Source organism: Panthera leo, chromosome C1 (assembly GCF_018350215.1).
Source record: "Panthera leo isolate Ple1 chromosome C1, P.leo_Ple1_pat1.1, whole genome shotgun sequence".
In the NCBI taxonomy this organism is placed as follows: domain Eukaryota; kingdom Metazoa; phylum Chordata; class Mammalia; order Carnivora; family Felidae; genus Panthera; species Panthera leo.
Window position 1 is genome coordinate 173,459,848 of NC_056686.1, and position 22,211 is coordinate 173,482,058.

The window sequence follows — 22,211 nt, forward strand, 5'->3', positions numbered from 1 at the left end:
AATACTACGTGGCAATGAGAAAAAATGAAATATGGCCTTTTGTAGCAACATGGATGGAACTGGAGAGTGTGATGCTAAGTGAAATAAGCCATACAGAGAAAGACAGATACCATATGGTTTCACTCTTATGTGGATCCTGAGAAACATAACAGAAACCCATGGGGGAGGGGAAGGAAAAAAAAAAAAAAAAGAGGTTAGAGTGGGAGAGAGCCAAAGCATTAGAGACTGTTAAAAAACTGAGAACAAACTGAGGGTTGATGGGGGGTGGGAGGGAGGGCAGGGTGGGAGGGAGGACAGGGTGGGTGATGGGTATTGAGGAGGGCACCTTTTGGGATGAGCACTGGGTGTTGTATGGAAACCAATTTGACAGTAAATTTCATATATTAAAAAATAAAAAAAATAATAATAAAAAAAAAAGAAAATCATAAGGAAGAGAAAATACATTTAAAAAAAAAAAAAAAAGAAGGAAGGATATCAAACTTGTTACTAAATTGTTTTTGTTTTGTCATTTGGCAGTTTTGGCAATAAAATGGTACCTGAAGTCAGCTGCTAAAGATTCTGAAGATGACTCCTAGGAGCAAGTGAAGATGCCTCAGAGCCTTATTTCTTTGTGGCCTCTTCAGCACTCTCCAGGATCTCTGGTAAGCTTCTATTGGATTGAACTCTGCTTATTTTGCAAATTGAGCTCCTTGATTTTGTTTGTTCTAATACTTCTAGATAGGAAATTGTGGTATGAGAGAGTCCAGATTTTTCATGGTGAGATTTAGTGGGCCGCAACTTTTGGGTTTGTGGCCAACCTCGTCTACGAGGTAAATGCCTTTGGGAGGTCCTTCCAGGTCTTTGGAACTGTGCACAGACAGCCAGAAACAGTAAGTCTGGTTGAATTTGGCAGTATTCTTTCAAGGGAAAATAATGGGTGTACGTCAGTTAAAATAAAGCAAGATGGCAGCTGTTAGGGGACTCACAACGGGACTTAAGGTAAGTCCACAGCATAAACTACTGGGGGACTTGAGGAAATAAGTTAAGAAATTCAGACTTTTTAGACCAATATCTCGTCAAAACCTAGGCAGGCACAAGTCAGACTATTAAAAGCTATTATGGTGTCTGTCACTACAAAGAAATCCAAAAGGAATAACAGATCTACTGCTAATGGGAATCTTGGAAGCCAAAGCTGAAAAATTGGTGGGCACTGGTTGAGCACTTAACTACTGATAGAGGGCTTGCCATCTAACTCTGACCGCTGTGCTAGGATACATTGATTACAATATAGATTAGATTGACACTAAGTCACCCACCAGACTCAAGAAAATGTCTATGCAACAAAGTACACTGTAAACCACCACAGAGTCGCCAACCCAGAAGCACATTGCTCTTAGGTATTAATTTGGCTCCAAGAGGCACAAGGCTCACCTAAAGAAAGGGGCTCCTTAAATTTGAAAGAATTAAGTGTTCTTCCTTCCGGCACACCTGCTAATTTTGTGCCTAAGAGCTGTAATCGTGGAAGCTGTAGATATCTACAAAAAATGGAAAAATCTTACTAAGACAACCTAGAATGGTAATTATAGAGAATATTCCAATTAGATCAGATCATTCATTTAAGAAGAGCTCTTTATAGTAAAGCATCCCAAATCAAACAAACACAACAGAATACCTATTTTAATCGGCAGAGGCTCCAAAAAAGCTTCAAGATTCCAAAATAGCTTCATTGATTAGTTTCACTGCAAAAGGTTAGTGAAGAGGACACAACAGGTATCTAAAAGAAAAGACTGTAAGACTGACATGTCTCCCATTGTACCTCTCCATCCTTGTTTGCCTGAATATTTACAGTCTACTCATCTGAATTGTCTTTCCACTTGGAAGAGGTTGAAGACTGTAAACAAAAAGTCTGCCAAGTTAGTGGCCTTACAGATACCCTCATATCCACCTTCAAAAGGACTCTCATATGAACCCCTTGCAGGGTTGATGCCACTCAGAGATTCTCCAGTAACTGCCAGTTAATTCTTTAAATAGCCAAGGAGAAATTAAAATTAATAGAAAACTTAGCCAAATTCTAGTAGATACTGGAGTTACACTTTGTATGTTAAACTCTACTTGCTCCAGAGTCTGAAGATGGGACCCTGGGAAAACTGTCAGAATCCAGAAAAGAATGAGAATTCTTACCAGAGTCATCTATCCCAGATCTCTGTCTATACTGTCCAATTCAGGGAGGAAAGTGACATTTCACCTTGTCTCTTCCTTTCCAAATCTATACCCATTGGTTGCCAATTCTTTCCTTCCTATAAATAGCTATTACCCTCTTTATTGCCTAATTTTGTGTCCTAAGAACTTGGCTTGACAGCCATCAGGTCAGGGGCCCCAAAATATCGTCAGACAGAAATGTGGGTTGTACCCCATTTGCTGCTAGACATGGCTGGGCAGAAGTGTGGGTGGCACTGCAGTTGCAGTGGGGGTCCTACCAACTATTACTAGGTCTTACAAAATTGTCTCAATGTTTCTTTTAACTATCTTTGGGAGTGGCTTTGGATCTTGGGAGGGTAATATCTTTTGTACCCCTTTGACGCCTCTTCGGACCATGAGGTTGTTCAGTACTGCCAGAAATATTTGTAGTTTGTCCCTGCTGAAACCTGACAAGATATTGAAATATGTTTTTAGAGTAGCTCTATGGTCAGAAGCTGACCTTATTGGAAGCCAATATTCAGAGCCTGATAGGAACTTTTAAAATGCCTTCATCCCTAAGCTAAATGTATCCAGAGGGGGGTGGAGTGGGGAGACATTCCAAAGACAAAGTTCTAAATCTAGGACCTAAGGACCTTTTGATTTCATCTTAGTTGAAGATTTTCTTTCTCATCTAAAGTAGCAAATTGAAGAAAATGTAGTTGGATGGGTAGATTAATCCCTTCATGTCAATTGGGTTGCTACCCAAGTCTTGGAGGAATTAAAAACAACTCTCCTTGTCTTATATTGAGTCTTTAAAAGAACAAAAATACAGCTCTGGATTTGCAACTCAAATGCAACTCAAAACCCACTATCCTTTTTGCCAATCATAAAACCTCCCCTATTCATGTCAAAAAGCTTGTAGTTATTATAAAAATTCTGGCCTTAGGAAACAAAAGTCCTTCTTGGAAGAACTTGGGTCCCTGTGCCTTTGAGATATAAATGTTCTACCTGGCCTTCTCTAGGAACTTTCATCAAGGCCATCTCTTTGAAATGCAGACTTAGGAGGTAATTCTTATCAGAAGGAAACAAGGGGGAAAAGGAAGTTTGGAAATTAGGTGTAAACCTTAATCTTCTCCACAAATATTAGTTCAAGCCATCTGACAGGTATTCTTATTTCATCTGTTAGAAACACAATTTAAATTCAGCAATTGTTCTTTTATAAACTACTGAGTTTTGCTTTATCATACCTGTCTCATAATTAAAATTTTAAAACAAAAGGTAAAGATCTCTGTTTACCTCTGTCTGTATGATGATGTATATCTATGTATGCATGTTGTAAATGTGTTATTATTTTTTTTTTATACCTTGAGATGGTATTGTCCGAATCAATTTGTGAAGAGCTCTATTTAGTTTAGGGGTGGCTGGGTGGCTCAGTCGGTTATGCATCAGACTCTTGATATGGGCTCAGGGGTGATCTCTCAGTTATGATCTCTTGGTCAAGAGATCCTGGAGCCCTGCATCTGGCTCCAGGCTGAGCATGGAGCCTGCTTGGGATTCTCTCTCTCCCTCTCTCTGCCTCTCCCCCACTTACATATGTTCTCTCTCAAAATAAATAAAACAACAACAACAACAAAAGAAAATCAAGAATTTATATAAATCAAGTATATGCTCAGAAATACAGAAATTAACCTAAATATTTTTCAAGTTCTCATGATTTAAGATAATATTCAATAACTAGTTTAAGGTTGTTGGTTTAACTAAAACAGGCATTATTCTGCGTTATCAGCAGTACATATAATGCTTTTATTCTACCTATGTTTACTAAAAGTCAAATAAGCTCATGTTACCTCTGTTACAGAATTTGTCAGCAAGAAAGATAATTTAAGAAGACGGTTAGCTGTTTAATGTCTCAAGAAATTTTCATGAGTAATCTAGACATAATTGTTAAGGAAAAGAAAATTAAATAGATGTTAGTAAAAGCTTATAAATGAACTTTTCAACAATAAAAATGTCAATTCAAATGTGAATTATTTGATTCTTTGTTTTTCCTACTCCCACTTGAAGACAGTGCGTGTAAAAATCCTTACTGAAGTTTGGATGATTGGAAGAGGCAAGATTAGGAGTAAATCTTCAATTAAGTAGAGTGCTTAGCGTGTGGTATTCTGAAATAAATAGTATAGCTATAGTCACAATGATTATGTCAGTCATTTACTGGGTCCTTGCTTTGTTTCCTAAATGCCCAAAGTGTTTTGTGAATCTATGATTTCCTCAACAGTCCTATGAAGTTAAGATAGTTACAGGTGAAAATAAATCTTTGAGAGAGACAAGTAACTTGCTAAACTCACCAGTAACTCTGAGGTCTGAGCTCAGGTTTGCCTGACTCTAAAACTCTGTGCACTTTGTATGTTATGCATGCATTTTTAATTAGACTTTATTTTATTCCTATCAAAATAATAGTGGTGGTATGGAGCATTATCTGGAAAAGACAATTCAATGTATAAAATAATGATGTTCAAATGAAATTTTACCTTGCACTTGAAATGATTTATGAGCTGTTGCAATGCTTTATTTCATGTGTGTGTGTTTGGGAAGGGCATGTGTACGCATTTATTTCATGTTCTAGATTTAAAGTTTTTGAAGGCAGGATTTTCTTTTTTCCTTTTGTATTTGTTACTGTATTTATCATGGTAAAATGTAAACAAATTCTTGGTGCTTATTCAGTTCTTATCAGACAATAAGGGATAAATGTACAAACACTGTTTTACAGAATTTTATCTGGAACCAGCTTTGCTAGCTACCATGGCCCCTAAGTTGAAATAAGGGTGATGTATGTGTGTGTGTGTGTGTGTGTGTGTGTGTGTGTGTGTGTGTGTATATGTATATGTGTGTGTGTGTATATATATATATATATATATATATACACACACACACATACATACATATATATGTATATATATACACACACATATATATATATATACGTGTGTATGTGTGTGTGTGTGTGTGTGTGTATATATATATATATATATATATCTTTTTTTTTTCCTTTCATATCTGTAGACCAGCACAGTGAGATTTATCTCTGAACAGTGATCAAGGAGATTTCTACCTACTTTTTTTTCAAGAAGCAAATTTATTTTATGGTAAAATGGTATAGTACAGAAACATAATATCAAAATATAAATTCAGGAACTGCATTTCAATAAATGCCAGAGTGATAGAAGAAAGAATGCTGGAATCAGATAGACCTAGGGACAGCAACAATAACAGTATTAATAACAACAGTGATTAATAGAGCAATGACTATGAAACTGTACTAATATTCCTCATGCAATCCTTACAACTCAAGGTACATTTCATTACACTTTTCTTTGCCGAGGAGGAAACTGAGGTTTAGAGAGGGTAAGTCTGTTATCCAGCCTCACGCAGGTAGTAATGAACAGAATCAGGATTATGTCATAAGTCTATCTTAATTCGAAAGAATCTATTTACTATTAGGTTTATAATGCCTCTCAAATGTAGTCTGCACCAATGCTGTTTTTGTTTTTTTTTTTAAATAATTTTCTTGTGTTTAAATGTAAACAACAATCTTCACACAGTAAAATGATTGTATGCAATCTGACTGGCTCATAATCATCATAAACTCACTGCTTTTAAGTCGTACCCTAGACTTCCCATTATCAGTATATTGCTAGAGAATTTTAACAAATATACTTAACAATAATGCATGTTTTAGTAACAATAATGCATGTTTTAGATATTAGAAATAAAAGTCTAAAATAATTCCAAGCATTAAGTCTCTATAACTTAATTTTTCAGTGGACAGAAAAGGAATGTATATTTAGTACTTGATACTATCTAATTTCATCCAGGTCTCTTTTTGCTGCTACATCCTCTGGGTAATAATTTGACCTTCCCCTTGAACTTCGATTTTTTTTTTGTCATGTATTTTTAGGTTTCTGAATTAACAGGAAAAAAATTAGCACCATTTTCTCTTCTCCACAAACCTCATTTTGTTCACATTTCCTCTTCTTCCAGCCATCTCCCTAGGCAACAAAGCAAACATAGGAAAAATTTTATTTTCAAAAAATTAAAAAATTTAGATAAATGTTGAAGAAAAAAATGAAGATTGTCTTTTCAGATGCTTATGTAACTAGGAAAAAAAGCAAAAATGTTTCTCACTTACATTCTGACATTTATATGCCAGCTGTTGCCTGTCTAGGAGCTCTGTGTGTAATACTGACCCAGAATAGCAATTAACCTTTGATCTTGAGTATCTCTTCATTACACCTCTCTTTATCTTCCTTGTTTTTTCTTTCTGTGAAACCATATACACTGTCAGTATAAAGTCATTTCACATGTTCAAAGTAAACAAAACTGCTCATTTTGGTCAAACATCTCTCAGAAGTTTCTTCCAGGAAACTCCAAGCCAGATAAAAAAAACTTTATGTGATTTTTCAAATCATGATCTCAATATGTTTGCAAGTGATTTGTTTTTCATAGTTACTAAAATATCTACTGTAACTCAAGAAATCTCCATTATGCTTTAAAAAAGAGAGAGAAAAAGAAAGAAAAATATACCAATGAAATCTGTTAAATGAAGTACCAGTTCTGGATGAAACCAATAGTCAGAAGTTCCTGTTAGATTTAGTTTGGAGAGCATGGTTATTGGGGCTGGGTATGTGGCCAGGGCATCTGGAGTCATCAGAAAAAGCTTCTGTAATATCTGCTCAAATTACAGCAATATTTTTTCATGGGGAGCTATTTCTTTGACCCTTGTATGCTATTAGAAAACTTCAGTTATTTCAAACCAAAGTTGACAAAAAGAAGTCAGGAAAACACCAAGGTAATGGTTCCTTTTTTACAGTAGGATAGTGGCCCACATAAAAAAAAATCGGTATAAAAATAATAAAAATCCAAAAGCTATTATTAGAGTCACATTAGGATCTTTAAAAATCAATGGGATGAATCCATAATTTCATCACACACCATATTTTCCACCCCAAAAAGCTAATAAAGCCACAATGTAATTATCTTATGAAATGAGTATCCCGTCTATAGTCAGATCACATCTTACTCACATCCAAGGCTGGCAGGTAACTCTCTCATTATGTTTCTCACTTACAACACAGATTTCTAAGCTGCCATGACCACCACAGACCACATTATTATACCTGGACTAATACTTGAGATGACTGCTATTTAATGAGTACCTACTATGCTGTTAGGCTCTCTGCTAGGTGGTTTATAATCATTTCTAATTTGCCTTCGACATTTAGTATTGTTTTTCTAGTATGTACGTGAGAAAATTAAAACCTGAGATGGTTCAGTAGTTTACCAAAAATATATAGCTATGGAATGAAAATCCTGGGATTGAAATACAAATCTCATCCCCAAATCTAGGGTATTTTTACTACAACTTACTGTTTACAGAAGCAATTAACAGAATGAAAGAATCACTACGGGGTGGGACAGGTGGAAATGGCCTTATTTCATGCTCCATATATGGCATTCATTTTTGGTAATTCATTATGGGATAGTCGTTTTTTTTTATAATTATCAACTCATAATATTACTACCTAGTTTTTGGTTTCTGTGACTGACAGGTTTGAGAAACATGTTGGAGAAAACAATAGCTTATCCAGTTTAAATATGTTTGAATATATTGAATTTATAGTACTTGTAGGATATCCAATATACCTTTCTTTTTTTTAAGTTTTTAGTTATTTTGAGAAAGAGAGAAAGTGCAAGCAGGGGAGGGGCAGAGAGGAGAGAGTGAGAATCCCAAGCAGGCTCCAGACTATTAGTGCAAAGCCTAATGCGGGGCTCAAACTCACAAACTGTGTGATCATGCCCTGAGCTGAAGTCAAATGCTTAACCGACTGACCCACCCAGGTGCCCCCCTAGTTTACCTTTTTTAATCCAGTGGCAAGGAAACTCTGCAAATAAACAACAGCCAGGTGCACAGGGGACAGTACCTTTTCACCGTATTTTCTATGTAAACACAGAAATCCTATGGTGGCTTAAAAAAATATATCCTTATATATATGTATATATATATATACATATATCCTTTGAATATCAGAGTTAATCACTGTAAAGGAACAAACTTAATCATTTTTCATAGCTGCCAGCTGGAATCTTAACTGGAAATTCTGCAGGAATACCTGTTAATGCTTCCAGTTGTTTATGACCTAAAAAAATTGCTGGATCATTCATTCTTAAAAGATTATTATTATAACTGTATTGTTTTAGTGGTATGAAGGTACATTTCCTATTTCTTGTGATTTATGACTCTACCCTTTATGAATGGTAGCCATCTTCCACAGACAACTGTGCAATGAAAGGATTAAAAAGTAGTTATCCTGTATTACATAGAGTAGCTTTTATCTGTGTTAAGAATTCCTTTTTTTTTCTTTGTAATTATCTTACCTGCTTCTATATCACTGTGTAATGGACTGTTTTCCCACTCATGGTTGGCATTATACAAGACAATTATCTAGATTACAGTTACTTATTTGAAAAAAGACAAGGCACATTACACATATGTAAAGTTATGTGGCTGTAAATATAAAAAATTTCAAATGTAGAGATCTGGTTTTTATAGTTTTAAATAAGAGACATCTGGATATTTATCTTTGACTGCTTTTAAAATTCACTTTGAGGGGCACCTGGGTGGCTCAGTCGGTTAAGCGGCCGACTTCGGCTCAGGTCATGATCTCGCGGTCCATGAGTTTGAGCCCCGCGTCGGGCTCTGTGCTGACAGCTCAGAGCCTGGAGCCTGTTTCAGATTCTGTGTCTCCCTCTCTCTGACCCTCCCCCATTCGTGCTCTGTCTCTCTCTGTCTCAAAAATAAATAAACGTTAAAAAAAAAATTAAAAAAAATTCACTTTGAAAAAATAGATTTTCACAGGATTTCTTTTGACTGTAATAGAAATGTGAACTGGAATTGTATTTTCTTGAATTACCAACAAGTAGAGCACAGACTACATAGTTCTACAAATAGTCTTTAAACACTGACTAAACACAAGTAAGCAAACAATTTTTACTTTCACTGTATTAAAGCATGTATATAGACTAGATTTTTTAGCTTATATTTTAATATGGCATAAAATATAGATATACAAATATTGTTTTTAAATGTTAGAGCCTTTTCAATTTTAGGGAAGACCAAATTTATCCTATTTAAAATAAATTTTTGACCCTTTGTACTAAAAAATTTTAACTTTTCCAATTTAAATAATTTTTCCTCTTCATCCACCAGACAAATACATATCCAGTCATCAACTTTCATACTGACTCACAACATGATTTCCTTAACAAGTTCATTGGGAGGTCATTGATGTTTTGCTTTCCAAGTATTTCAGTCTCATTGGGTATTGTATATTGTAACAGAAATTTAATGTGAGATGATGAAGACTTTGCATAAAACTACAGGCAATTTTACATGGCAGAAAATATACATTACAGTTAATACAGTGGCTTAATGGTTTCCATTTTTCATTCTGTACGTTAAATGTGAAATATCATTTCGGGCGGTGTTTCTAAAACATTCTCTTAAAAACAGACTATCTGGAGAGTACACATGATATGAAATATTCAAAATGAAATGATCAGTGAATGACTTTTGATTGAGAGACTGTCCCAGTAGCAGAATGTCTGTGTGGTTTGTAGAACATAACACTTCATTAGCATCCTTCTGTAGTAAATGAACTCAGTCCTCCCAAGATTTACCTTGAAAAATAGAAAGCATTTGGTTTGTATATTTTCCAGGTCACAGGCGCCTTTAAGTTTCTCACAGTGCCATTCCCATACATACATTTTATCATCTTATGTACAATGGCAAAGATTTCCAGACCACCTGAAGCCTGCAGATCATAATGATGAATATTTGTATGCCTGAACAGGGGAACAGACATCATCTTGGGGGTACTTACAGCTTTTGTACCTATGAATTACATTTAGGAACAGCAACACTATTTTCATAACACAGTAGTTTCAGCTACAAAAGGCAGAAAAGTCTTCTGAAAAATAGAAGCAAACTGAAGGCACTTTCTTCTTCATAAGATTGACCATATTCAGCTTCATCTTTTACTTCCTTATGCCAATCTTATGGAAACATAGAAAAAGATTGCCTGTTTGTAGAATGTATGATAGGCTTTCTAGGTTATTTTATGATAGTGTACTTTTAGATATGTCACCCTACTAAGACCAATTGAGCTATGTTTTTATCTTAGAAAGACAGAAGAGGAAAAGTAAGCATAGTGCCATCAAATAACAAAATAATTTGTATTTAAATTAAAAAACACGTTGAAATGAGAAAATAAAAAATAATTTTTAGTATTCTTTTAAAATTCTATCTTATTTTAGTAAGAGAACACCTAACGTGAGATCTACTCTCTTAACAAAATTTTAATTGTACAATACAGCATTGTAGACTAGAGGTACCATGTTGTAAAAAAATCTTTGGAGGTCATTCATCTAACATGAAAATATGCTGTTGATTAGTAACTCCTCCATTTTCTCTTCCCCCAGCCCCTTGCAACCACCATTCCATTCATTGATACTATGAATTTGACTATTTTTGAGCTCATTTCTACAACTTCACCCAAAATTACAATTAAAAAATTTAAAAGCAATATAAGTATATTTTGAAATGATATGAAGTTATGTTAATAAGATTAGTTCCTGATGCTATTTTCAAGCATTATTGTTTCTAGCATTATTTTAAGGAACCAAATGTCTCAATTTAAATGTCTGTATCACCCTGTAGGTTATGAAGATCAAAACTTCAGCTGATAACTACTTCCCTAAATTAGCTAAGGTGATTTTTCCAGTGCTAACTAAAGGCATAAAATGTACCAATGAATGAAGTATGAATCCAGCTTTCAGAAAACTTACTCTTTTTATATTTAGGTAAAATATTCATATATTAGTAATTAGTAAAGTACAAAAGAGGAAATCCACTACTCTCTCTTCTTTCTTGTGAGATACATCTATGAGGTAAGGTGTGTTAAACTGGGAAAATACAAAATAAAAGAAATGTGACATGATGTATGTGTGTGTGTTAATATGTGAGCTACATTATATTTGGAATTGTTTATTGGTTAAAAATCAGATGAAAATAGAATTTCAATATATTATAAAACACTAAGTGTAAGTCATTATTTAATGTTAAGTGCATCAGCTACTCAACCTAGTGCTTTCTAGGTCCTTCACTGATGTGTTTGGTCAGTCTTCAGGGGATCTGTAAACTTCTTGAAGTTTTAATAAAAACTGTTGTGTGTCTGTGTATACATGTAGTTTTCAGGGGAAAAAAGTCTTTAGTTTTCATCAGCTTGTAAAAAAGTATCCAGGACCCAGAAAAGGTAAAGGGTTGGTTACTACATTGTCCTGATTATTCAATGTAAATTTGAAAAATAAATAAATCTAAAACATTTATGTGATTATTTATTTCCAGAGATCATGAAATAAGACTTAGTATTTTTTGCTGGAATGGAATTACTGAAATGTTCAACATAGAAAACAAATATTAGTCAGGGTAATGTGAAAAGAGAAAATTTTCCATGAACCTAATAACTCAAAGAAAAGAAATATGACTGTAAGTTGAAGATGATGAAATTCATTTAAAGCATGCTCTCTAATGGGAAGAGCCTCATTAAGAATGAACATATTTTGGGGCACCTGGGTGGCTCAGTCAGTTGGGCATCCGACTTCAGCTCAGGTCATGATCTCGCGGTTTGTGAGTTCGAGCCCCTCGTCGAGCTCTGTGCTGACAGCTGGGAGTCTGGAGCCTGCTTCAGATTCTATGTCTCCCTCTCTCTCTGCCCCCTCCCCGACTCATGCTCTATCTCTCTCTGTCTCTCAGAAATAAATAAATGTAAAACAAAAATTAAAAAAAAACATATTTTCACAATATTTCATACCATCTCTATTTCTATTGGAATTAGTGTTTTCCTCTTAGTTTAATTAATGTCATGCTAATTTGTTAAACAACCAGTATCATCAGGAACATATTTTCAGTTTGAAATTGGTGGTGGTGATTAATTGGGTAGAGATTGGCCTTTATTTGTTAAATTATTGAAATATGTGAATAAAACTGGTTTTTTAAAAGTTGAGAGATATTATGGCTGCCAGATATGCTATAGGATGCCCAGTTAAATGTGAATTTCAAATAAATGATGAATAATTTGTAATATAACTGTATTCCAAATATTGTATAGGACATACTTATACTAAAAAAATTATTTGCTGTTTATCTGAAATTGAAATACACCTATTATACTATATTTTTATTTGCTAAATCTAATAACCCTGCATACATATTAAATGCTAAAAATTATTTCAGAGGCAATAGAATATCATTTTATTGCATTATAACTTGAACACTATAAGGAAAAAATTCCCTTGAGAATCAATATTCCCATATCAAAAACAAAAAAGAAAATGCTTTCTGTATGTCCATAACTGCTAATAAATATACACAATAAATCAGAAGTCACAACAAATTTAAATTTTAAATAAATGTATTATTATGTTTGGTAAAGGAAGAAATAAAATATTACATTTCATAGGACTCTATATCTTTTATAAGGTAAAAAGATGCCCTCTCAAAATGAAATATATTTCCAGCATTGGAACTGATGTTTCCAGAAATGTTTGTAGTAGATAGAATGTAAGAAACAAGATAGTGTTGGAATACCTCAACATTACTAAATATGGATTTACTGTGTTTATGTTTAAATTAGTAGTCATAGAAGTATCTTCATGTATGTAATGTAAAGAAAGGGAGGAAAACACGTTGGAAGAGGAGAATGTTGAAAGGTACTTCAAAACTGAGGGAGGTAGAAATAAAGGAGCAAAAGATAATCTTGGCAGTAAAAGAATAAGGGAAAGTGAAAATTAGACTTAAAGAGTAGCAAAGAGGGAGCACCTGGGTGTCTCAGCTGAGCATCCAACTTTAGCTCAGGTCATGCTCTCATGGTTTGTGAGCCCCACATGGGCTTTGCACTGACAGCGCAGAGCCTGCTTTGGGTGTTGTCTTCCTCTCTGCCCTCCTCTGCTCACACACTCCCATTCTCTCTCTCTCTCTCAAAAATAAATAAACATTTAATAAAATTAAAAAAAAAAGAGCACCAAAGAGTTAAATTACCAAGCTGGGTTGAAAATATTCTATTTGGAAGGAAAAGGTAATATAATTAATAGAGTTTCCCAAGGCTAAAAAGCCAGTTGAGAAAGGCAGGCAGTGGGGTGGGGGAGGGGAGGAGGCACCATTCTTGCAAATTCCAGATGACTTGTGTAAGATAGCAACACAATGAGTATTTGCAAATCTTACAGTTGAGGATATAGTTGTTGGGAGGTAGGTTTGAGTGAGTAATGTGATGAGCCGAATGTATCATATGCACAGTGTTATTTGTTAGAAATAGTTTATGGAGAGTATGTGATTATTATGGTCAATTAGTGGTTGCTATGTGTGTATACCAAATAAGATTGTTTATGGGATAATAGGATATGAAACTTGTCTAAACTGCATGCTTGGCTCAATCTCTTGCACCTTGTTTGGGTGAAGGAAGGTGTGAAGAAGTTTCACTCATTTATACACTTATTATTTGTAGAAGAGGAACCCTATCTTGTGACCCAAAGTCATAGTTGAATGAATGAATGAGTGAATGAATGAATGAATGAAAAGAAACCCAGAGGTGTTCACAAATATTGTACCAAAGCAACTCCATTTCCTAAATAATTGCAGTTTCCTCCTATATTTAAGAGTAGAGGTTAAACTACTGCTTCAGTCAGTAAGGGAAATTAGTTTTTTTAAAAAAGAAAAGAGAAAGCCTCTGCCTTTTTAATATCATTTTCAAGATTCAATGTCAATATTCATTAATAGAGATGGAGTTATATAAACCAAACACATTTTCAGTGTAGCCAGAGCATTACCCACGATGAAACAGGCATGTGGGAACCCATGCTGAGGTAATTATAAAGAAAATATGTCATTTAGGGTAATATGTTCTTGAGGAGCTCATAATACTTCGAAGACTTTGAAAACAAATACCCTTCCACTCAGGTTCCCAGAGCTATCCAGCTGGTTGTAGATCAGGTAGTTGTAACGAGTGCTCATTTAAATTAGTTGCTTTAAAATATATTACCTTTTTTAGAAGCTATCTTTAGTAGGAGTGCCTCAATTCTAATTTAATTCATTTATAACTAAAACTGATTTACAAAGAAAAAGCAAATAAAGACACAAGGAAATATCATTTTATGCCCTCTGGATGTGGAAAATTCAAGAAGTCTGATAATATCAAATGTTGGAGAGTATATGGATCAAAATTTCTGTTGCAAGTCAAAATTTGTCCAACTATTTTCAAAACAATTGAGCACTTTGTAAAAGTATCTTTTGGACTGATTCCTAGAAAAACCTTTTTATAAGTAAGACATGTACAAGACTATTGTAGCAGCACAGTTTGCAAATGACAAACACTGGAAGCAAACCAAGTGTGCCCCGACAAAATTAATTCTAAGACTGTGGTGTTTTCACACAATGGGGAGCTCCACAAAGTGAACCGTAGTGTTATGGATACAGTATGTGACCAGATTCTCCCCTTCAGCACTGAGGCACTCAGGTCTTCCAGCTGCAAGAAGTATTGTTTGCTCCTGGTTCATCATTCTTGGTCAAAGAGACAAAGACCGTCTTTACAGGGGCAGTCTACATTTAAGAGGCTTTGAAGGCTTGGCTGTCTTTTTTCAATCTGAGACTTCTCCAAAGAGACACCTTAGCTTTCGAGCTTTCCTGGGTTTAGCCATGTTCCCTGTTGCAAGTGTATTGCAGTATATTCAGTGTCTCCCTTACCCAAATCCCCTTTCCTCATTTCTTAGAGGAGTAGTTCCTGCTAACACTGCCCAATAAACCACTTCCACACATATTTTTCTGAGTCAGTTTTCTAGGACCCTGAACTATGGCAGATGGTATCAAGAGTAGTGTTTGAAATAGATGATAAATGGGAATTTTGTAGGTGGATCCCCAGTTGGTTAGCTGGCAATGAGGACTTCATCACTGACAGCAGATGGAACTTGTATGAATGTTCATTTATATGAACATGGATAACACCAGGCATAATGAAGTGGTAAGATTGCTAAGTTTTACGGGTTGTGAACAGAAAATAAGAGTAACAGTGTAAGTAATGTACTGCAAATGCCGTATCTTAGTATTGGAAAGGTTCAGGGAAAGTAGAAATTACAAGGACTGAGGAATCAGAGGGCTATTGATGTGGGAAGAGGTTGGGGAAAAACATGTATGAGAGAAAGAATGTATTTATGACTGAAAACTCTAAGACATTGATGAGAGAAATTGACAAGGACACAAATAAATGGAAAGATAGGTTGTGTTCTTAGATCGGAAGAATTAATATTGTGAAAATGTGTATACTGTCCAAAGTGGTTTACAGATTCAATGCAATCTTTATCAAAATTCCAATGGCATTTTTCATAGATATAGAAAAAACAATCCTAAAATTCATACATAACCACGAAAGACCTCAACATCTAAAGCAATCTTAAGAAAGAAAACCAAAGTGGGAGGCATTACACTTCTTGATTTCAAACTATATTACAAAGCTATAGTGATCGAAATTATGTGGTACTAGCGTGAAAACAAACACAGAGACCAATGGAACAGAATAGAGAGACCAGAAATAAACACCCATTCTTGGGTGTCAAAAATATACAACGGGGAAAGGAAAGTCTCTTCAATAAAGGGTGTTGGGAAAACAAATGGAGAAGAAATAACAAAAAAAATCATCATTAGGCAAACATAGTAACTGATTCAAGCAAGACTTATAAATGTATTCCAGAACTAATGGATGGACACTGAGAATATAACCTATATTTAAAATATGCCTGAAAATATGAGTGTTCATTTATATTATCTCAAAGTATTTGTCCACAAGATACTTACTAATTGTAAAGAAAAATATAATAATGTTATAGAGGAGAAACCTAGCAGATACTACTTATCACTTTGAAGTGATCAAAGTTAATGTTACCAGTAACGTGACTTTCTGATACACTCTTGTGAAGAACATAGCACTGCTTCTGGGGATAGTCTAGTTAAAATGGATAACCTGAATCTAGTTATGAGTCAACATCCAACAAACCCAAAATTCTACAAAATAATTGACCCATACACTTAAAAGACATCAAGGTTAAAAAACATAAGGAATACAGAAAAATTGTACCAGATTGAAGGACAGTAAGGAGACATGACAACTTAAGTGCAACATGTTATCCTGCACTAGGTCTCTGACTACAGATATTATTTGTTTTTCTTTTTCTGTAGAGGACATTATTGGGACTGTTGCCAAAATTTGACTGTAGCTTGTAGACTGATGGTGGTGGTGTATCGGATTTAGTTTCCTGATGTTGATGTACTCTGATTATATAAGAAAGTATCTTTGTCTTTAGGAAACTTTTTATTGAAATCTTTAGCAGTAAAAAAGTTTCAAGTTTGCAGCTTACATTCTAGTGGTTTAGAAAAAAATTATATACTACGTAAAAATTGTATATACATACATATACATATATATAATATATATGTATGTGTATGTATATATATGTATATATATAGAGAGGGAGAGAAATCAAATATTTTACATTATTTTAAATGTTAATGATTGGCAAACCGTATAGGAATGCTTTGGACTAGTGCAATCTTTCTGTAAATTTAAAATTAGTTTAAAGTAAAAAGTTAAAAAGCTAACCTCTAAAGTAAGCTCTAATGTGGGGCTCAAACTCACAAACCATGAGATTGTGACCTGAGCTGAAGTTGGATGCTTTACTGACTGAGCTATCCAGGCATCCCTGGTTTCTTTATCAGTAACCAGGACTATCGGTTTTGTAGTTTGGATTTTATTTATGGTATTATTTTGAGGTTCTGGTTTCTAATTCATAAACTCCCAATGATTAATGGATTCTTGTTCAGGTTTCCTGATTTATGAGACTGAATTATGAAATCTCATAATTCAGAATGTATGTAGTGAAGCCAAATTTATTTTATTGCTGCCTTATTGAGTATTTAGAACTGCTGAATTGCTGTAAGTAGAAATTAAATATAAACAAAGTTCAGAGGTTACAAATGCTTTGGATAGAAATTGCCTAAAGCATTTTTGTGGAGCAAAACTACTAGCTTCATTAAATAATACATTTTAAAATAGCAAACAAACCAAAGCACCTTCAGATTCTGAAGTGATTCTGATTATGTCAAGTCAGCTAACTAGCAATATGTTAAAGAAAGAAAATCTAAAATCACTCAAATTACTCCCACTGCCATTTTAGTCAGATCCATTGGACAAGTTATTCAAATAATATTGCAACTTTTAAACATAGGAAACAGCCCATGTACATCCATCTAAGTTTTCAATTTTTTGAAGATCTAAAACTCTATCAATATCTCTGGGAGCTTTTTCCACAAGGTGCTACTTATTATTGGGAAGACTCTAAAGTCGCCTTCTGATCTAAATCTTTGGTAACCTCTAGGAGACATGATGAATGCTTTGTTTACAAGATTTACTTTTGCCTTTTCCAAAACAGTGTGAGTGAAGTATACAGGATTTATCTGGTATATTTGATCAACACAGATCTTCAAAATTTTTCCACAAACTGATACATCTTGGCTGAATTATATGAAAATTTATATCTGCTTTCCCTAAATTTTCCACAATACAAATATGAAGCCAAGCAGAGTAGAAAGTCTACCATGGAGCCCTCAAACATAGAAAACATGTGGAATGTATTGGAGTGGAGCTGACACCAAACTAAGAAAGGTCAATGAATAAGATTAGCTGAGGAGCAATGTCAAGGATGTTTGGCAGGACACTGACATTCTTTTTTTTTTTTAAGTTTATTTATTTGAGAGAGACAGAGACAACACAAGTAAGGGAGGGGCAGAGAGAGAGAGAAAGAGAGAGAGAGAGAGGAAGAGAGCAAGCTCCACACTCAATACAGAGCCCAGCACGGGGCTTGAACTCGCAAACTGGGAGGTCATGACCTGAGCCAAAATCAAAAGTCAGATGCTTAACCAACTGAGCCACCCAGGCGCCCTGGAAACTGACATTCTTAAAAAAAAAAAAAAAAGATTTCATGGTTCATGGTAAGGTTAAAGAAAAGTAATAATAAATGCTATGAGTTTGGGGACAGAAGAGACAAAATTTTTAATTTATTTTAAAATGTGATAGATTAATGAGGATGTAAATCAAATAGGAGTCAAGGGAAGAGTTGAGAGGAAGTAGAGACAACAGGATTCAAAAATACATTCCTTTAAAACTCATTTGCACACAATGATTAATATTTTTATAGAATTTTATCAGTCAGATGCTTATAATGTATCCATTAGTCTTAATTACCAAGTCACATTATTTTGAACCAAATTATTGTCCCTCCATGACCCAGTGCTATAAAAAAATTAAATATACTGTGCACATGACCCTAATAAACACAATTTAAAATATGCACTAAAGAAAGGTCTTTCGTTTTCAACTTTTCAAGTAAGTCTCTTTCAGGGAAAAAAAAAATAATTGAGAATGTAACTATATGAAAAGTGTGCCTGAAAAAACAATTACACAGTAACTGTGTTCAAAAAGACGTGTGTCTCATCATAACATTTTGACCAGCCTTGATCTATTGAGGAGCTGACTATAAATCATGACAATGGTAGGAAGTGCCCTGGGATCAGAGACTACTCCAGTGTTACTGTAATTTCTACAAAGTATTTCCTCTTTGATACTACTTGTTTGTGATACATAGTTTAAGACTATTCCTCACTCCAGGCATAGTGATGACTCAAATTCTCCTTTTCTTTTCCAATTCCTTAGAAAATTTTCAATAATAATCTTTGATTGTTTAATAGGTGCTATTTCATGTGAGAAAGTCTGATTTACTCCTAAATACTTTTGCTTCTGCTTATTACTTTAGCCTTTATTTGGGTTTCATGTTGTAATGATCTATTTATTTCTGCTCTCACTCTTGACCAGATGCTAACTTTAGGTTACTCTTACTTTTTTTTAGAATGGACCAGTGAATACAAACCTAGTATTGTTTAATCCTTTTCTAAATGGCAAATTTCAGTGAGGGTCACACACTGGTAACAAACCCATGTGGGAAATGAACCTGATTGGGAAAACATGCTACAAGTTTGTTTTAGCTTAATGCCTTTTAAATAATTCACAGTGAGAATTTTAAGACTAAATCATGTAGATCCATTTTCAGTGTTGTTTATGGGAGGGTGAAATAATCCGGTTCTGTGTGCCAGCGACTATGTAACCTTTGTCCTTAGCCACTCTAGTCCTTGCTTGTCTCATTAACAGAGTGTGAAAATTAGACATGACTTCCATGGGCCCTACAACTCTGATTCCATGATTTGCCTCTTTCTGCTTCATGAGCGTGATTCCAATACATATAAGACAAAAACATTTCAAAAGTAGAGTCCCATGTCTAGGACACTGTAAACTACTAATAGTTAATAGAATAAATAAATTAATAAATAAATAAAGGGTACTTTGAAAGGGAATTAATATTACTAAGTCTCTACATCTTCAGACTTGTCCTTTTCTCTGTTTAGAATTCCTTTTCCCAGTTCCTCACATGGCAGGTTCCTCATCACTCTTATTGCAGATTGAATGTCACTTCTTATGTGTTGTCCTTTCTGACCACCTATCCTAGGGAAATAGTGGGAAATCCTTTCAAAAGGTCTAGTTTATCCCTTGAGAAATATGTTTTTAAAATTTCTCTAGGAGACTTATTTTCAGAAAGTTATTTAATGGCTCTGGTAATCATAAACACATTATTTTGACATAATGAGTTAAATAGTGTACTAAAGATGGAAATGAACATTCAAATGTAATGAGTTTAATTGATTAAAAGAGAGTGTTCTTTGGGGATTAAGCAATATTTGCAGATGTTGAGTTTATTGCCTGAAATGTGCTGATTCAAGGGTCTTAAATGTTAAAAGCGTTTGATTATTAAACACTGCCTTTAAAATATGTAAAAAAAAAATGGATTCAATTCTCTCTCTCTCTCTCTTTTTTTTTTTTTTTTTTTTTTTTTTTTTGGTCCAGCATTGCAGCATCTATGGAAACAGGATTAATGTGTCAGCCAAAGTCCTATTTAAGCAGTATATTTAGCCTCATAAAATTGAGGCAGTTATTGTGACAGAGTTAGGATCCTCTAGACTGTAAATTTCTTTGCTTTTGATGATGTTGGCAGTTTTGAGGAATACTGGTCAGGAATTTTTAGAATGTCTCTCATTTTGGGTTTGTCTGATGTTTTTCTTATACATTATGGCTATGAATCTTTGGGAGTATGACCATAAAAGTGAAGTGCCATTTTCATGTGATAGAGTTTTGTACTCTGTTTATCATGATAACATATCACTCTGTATAATTATCTGATATTATATAGTATACAATATTATTGATAGAAAATTTGTGTTTATAAATTTATTTGTTTAAAATATGCTTCCCAACAAAATAATTCCATGAAAGCTAGTATTTAGCTGTCTTTTTTTTTTAAAATTAATGTTTATTTACTTTTGAGAGAGAGAGACAGAGAGACAGAGTGTGAGCAGGCGAGAGGCAGAGAGAGGGAGACACAGAATGTGAAGCAGGCTCCAGGCTCTGAGCTGACAGCACAGAGCCCAATTCGCGGCTCGAACTCACAAACCATGAGATCATGACCTGAGCTGAAGTTCTACATTTAACCAACTGAGCCACCCAAGCACCCTGAGTGTATTATCTTCTGTATAGGCAGCTGAATCCCATCTCAACTCCATTTTAATGCTGTGGCTACTGTATCATGTAATATACTAAGGCAGGGTCTTTGAATTTGGGTATAATGTCAAGAAGAAGTTACCCCTTGAGATTTAAACTAACTTAAATCAATAATATAAATAAGTAATCAATAATATAAATCAATATCTCTTTACAGAGGTATCTTAGTCTAAGAAGTGGTCTTAGATTTGAGTATTCCCTAAATCAAATTAGGACGATCAGAATTCACATAAATCTAATCATGGAGACCAGTATATGTAATATATCCTTTTGGATATATCAAGACAGCATATCAAGACAGTACCCGTGGGGCACCTGGATCACTCAGTCAATTAAGCAGCTGACTCTTTGATTTCAGCTCAGGTCATATCTCACAGTTTGTGAGTGCAAGCCCCACATTGGGCTCTGTGCTGACAGTGTGGAGCCTGCTTGGGATTCTCTCTCCCTCCCTTTTTCTCTGTTCCTCCTCAACTTGTGCGCTTGCTCTCTCTCTCAAAATAAATAAACATATATATATATATATATATATATATATATATATATATATATATATATCAGAAGATACTTACTAGGATTTGCTATTAAGATCTTAAAAGGATATGTCATTTGCAAATACCTTCTCTTATTCTGTAGATTGTCTTTTAGTTTTGTTGTTTCTTTTGGTGTGCAGAAGCTTTTTATTTTGATTTACTCCCAATAGTTTATTTTTGCTTTTGTCTCCTTTGCCTCAGGAGACCTATCTAGAAAAAAGTTGCTGCAGCCAGTGTCAAAGAGGTTACTGCCTATATTCTCTTCTAGGATTTTGATGGTTTCAGATCTTAACATTTAGGTCTTGAATTCATTTTGAATTTAGTTTTTCATGTGGTGTTAAAAATGTGGTCCAGACTCTTTCTTTTGCTTGTTGCTCTCCAGTTTTCCCAACACCATTCATTGAAGAGATCATCCTTTTCCGATTGGATAGTCTCTCCTGCTTTATTGAAGATTAATTGACCATATAGTTGTAGGTTTATTTCTGGGTTTTCTGTTTTGTTCCATTGATTTATGTGTCTGTTTTTGTGACAGTACTTTACTGTTTTGATTACTACAGATTTGTAATATCATTTGAAATCCAGAATTGTGATGCCCCTAGCTTTCCTTTTCATTTAAAAAAAATTAATGTTTATTTATCTTAGAGAGAGTGAGAGAGACAGAGCATGAGCCGGGGCGGGGCAGAGAGAGAGGGAGACACAGAATCTG

General features: G+C 34.5%; 1 long non-coding RNA gene across 5 annotated transcripts in view; it reads left to right on the plus strand.

The window, feature by feature from the left end:
* Positions 1-22,211, plus strand: part of LOC122226371 — a 220,068-nt gene that overhangs the window by 96,643 nt on the left and 101,214 nt on the right. For 4 of the 5 annotated variants that reach the window (XR_006205599.1, XR_006205602.1, XR_006205598.1 and 1 more), the window contains exon 4: positions 517-641. This is a non-coding gene — a long non-coding RNA (uncharacterized LOC122226371). Of the gene's footprint in view, positions 1-516; positions 642-4,015; positions 4,104-22,211 lie in introns of those variants that run through there. The other variant, XR_006205601.1, reaches the window with a different exon arrangement.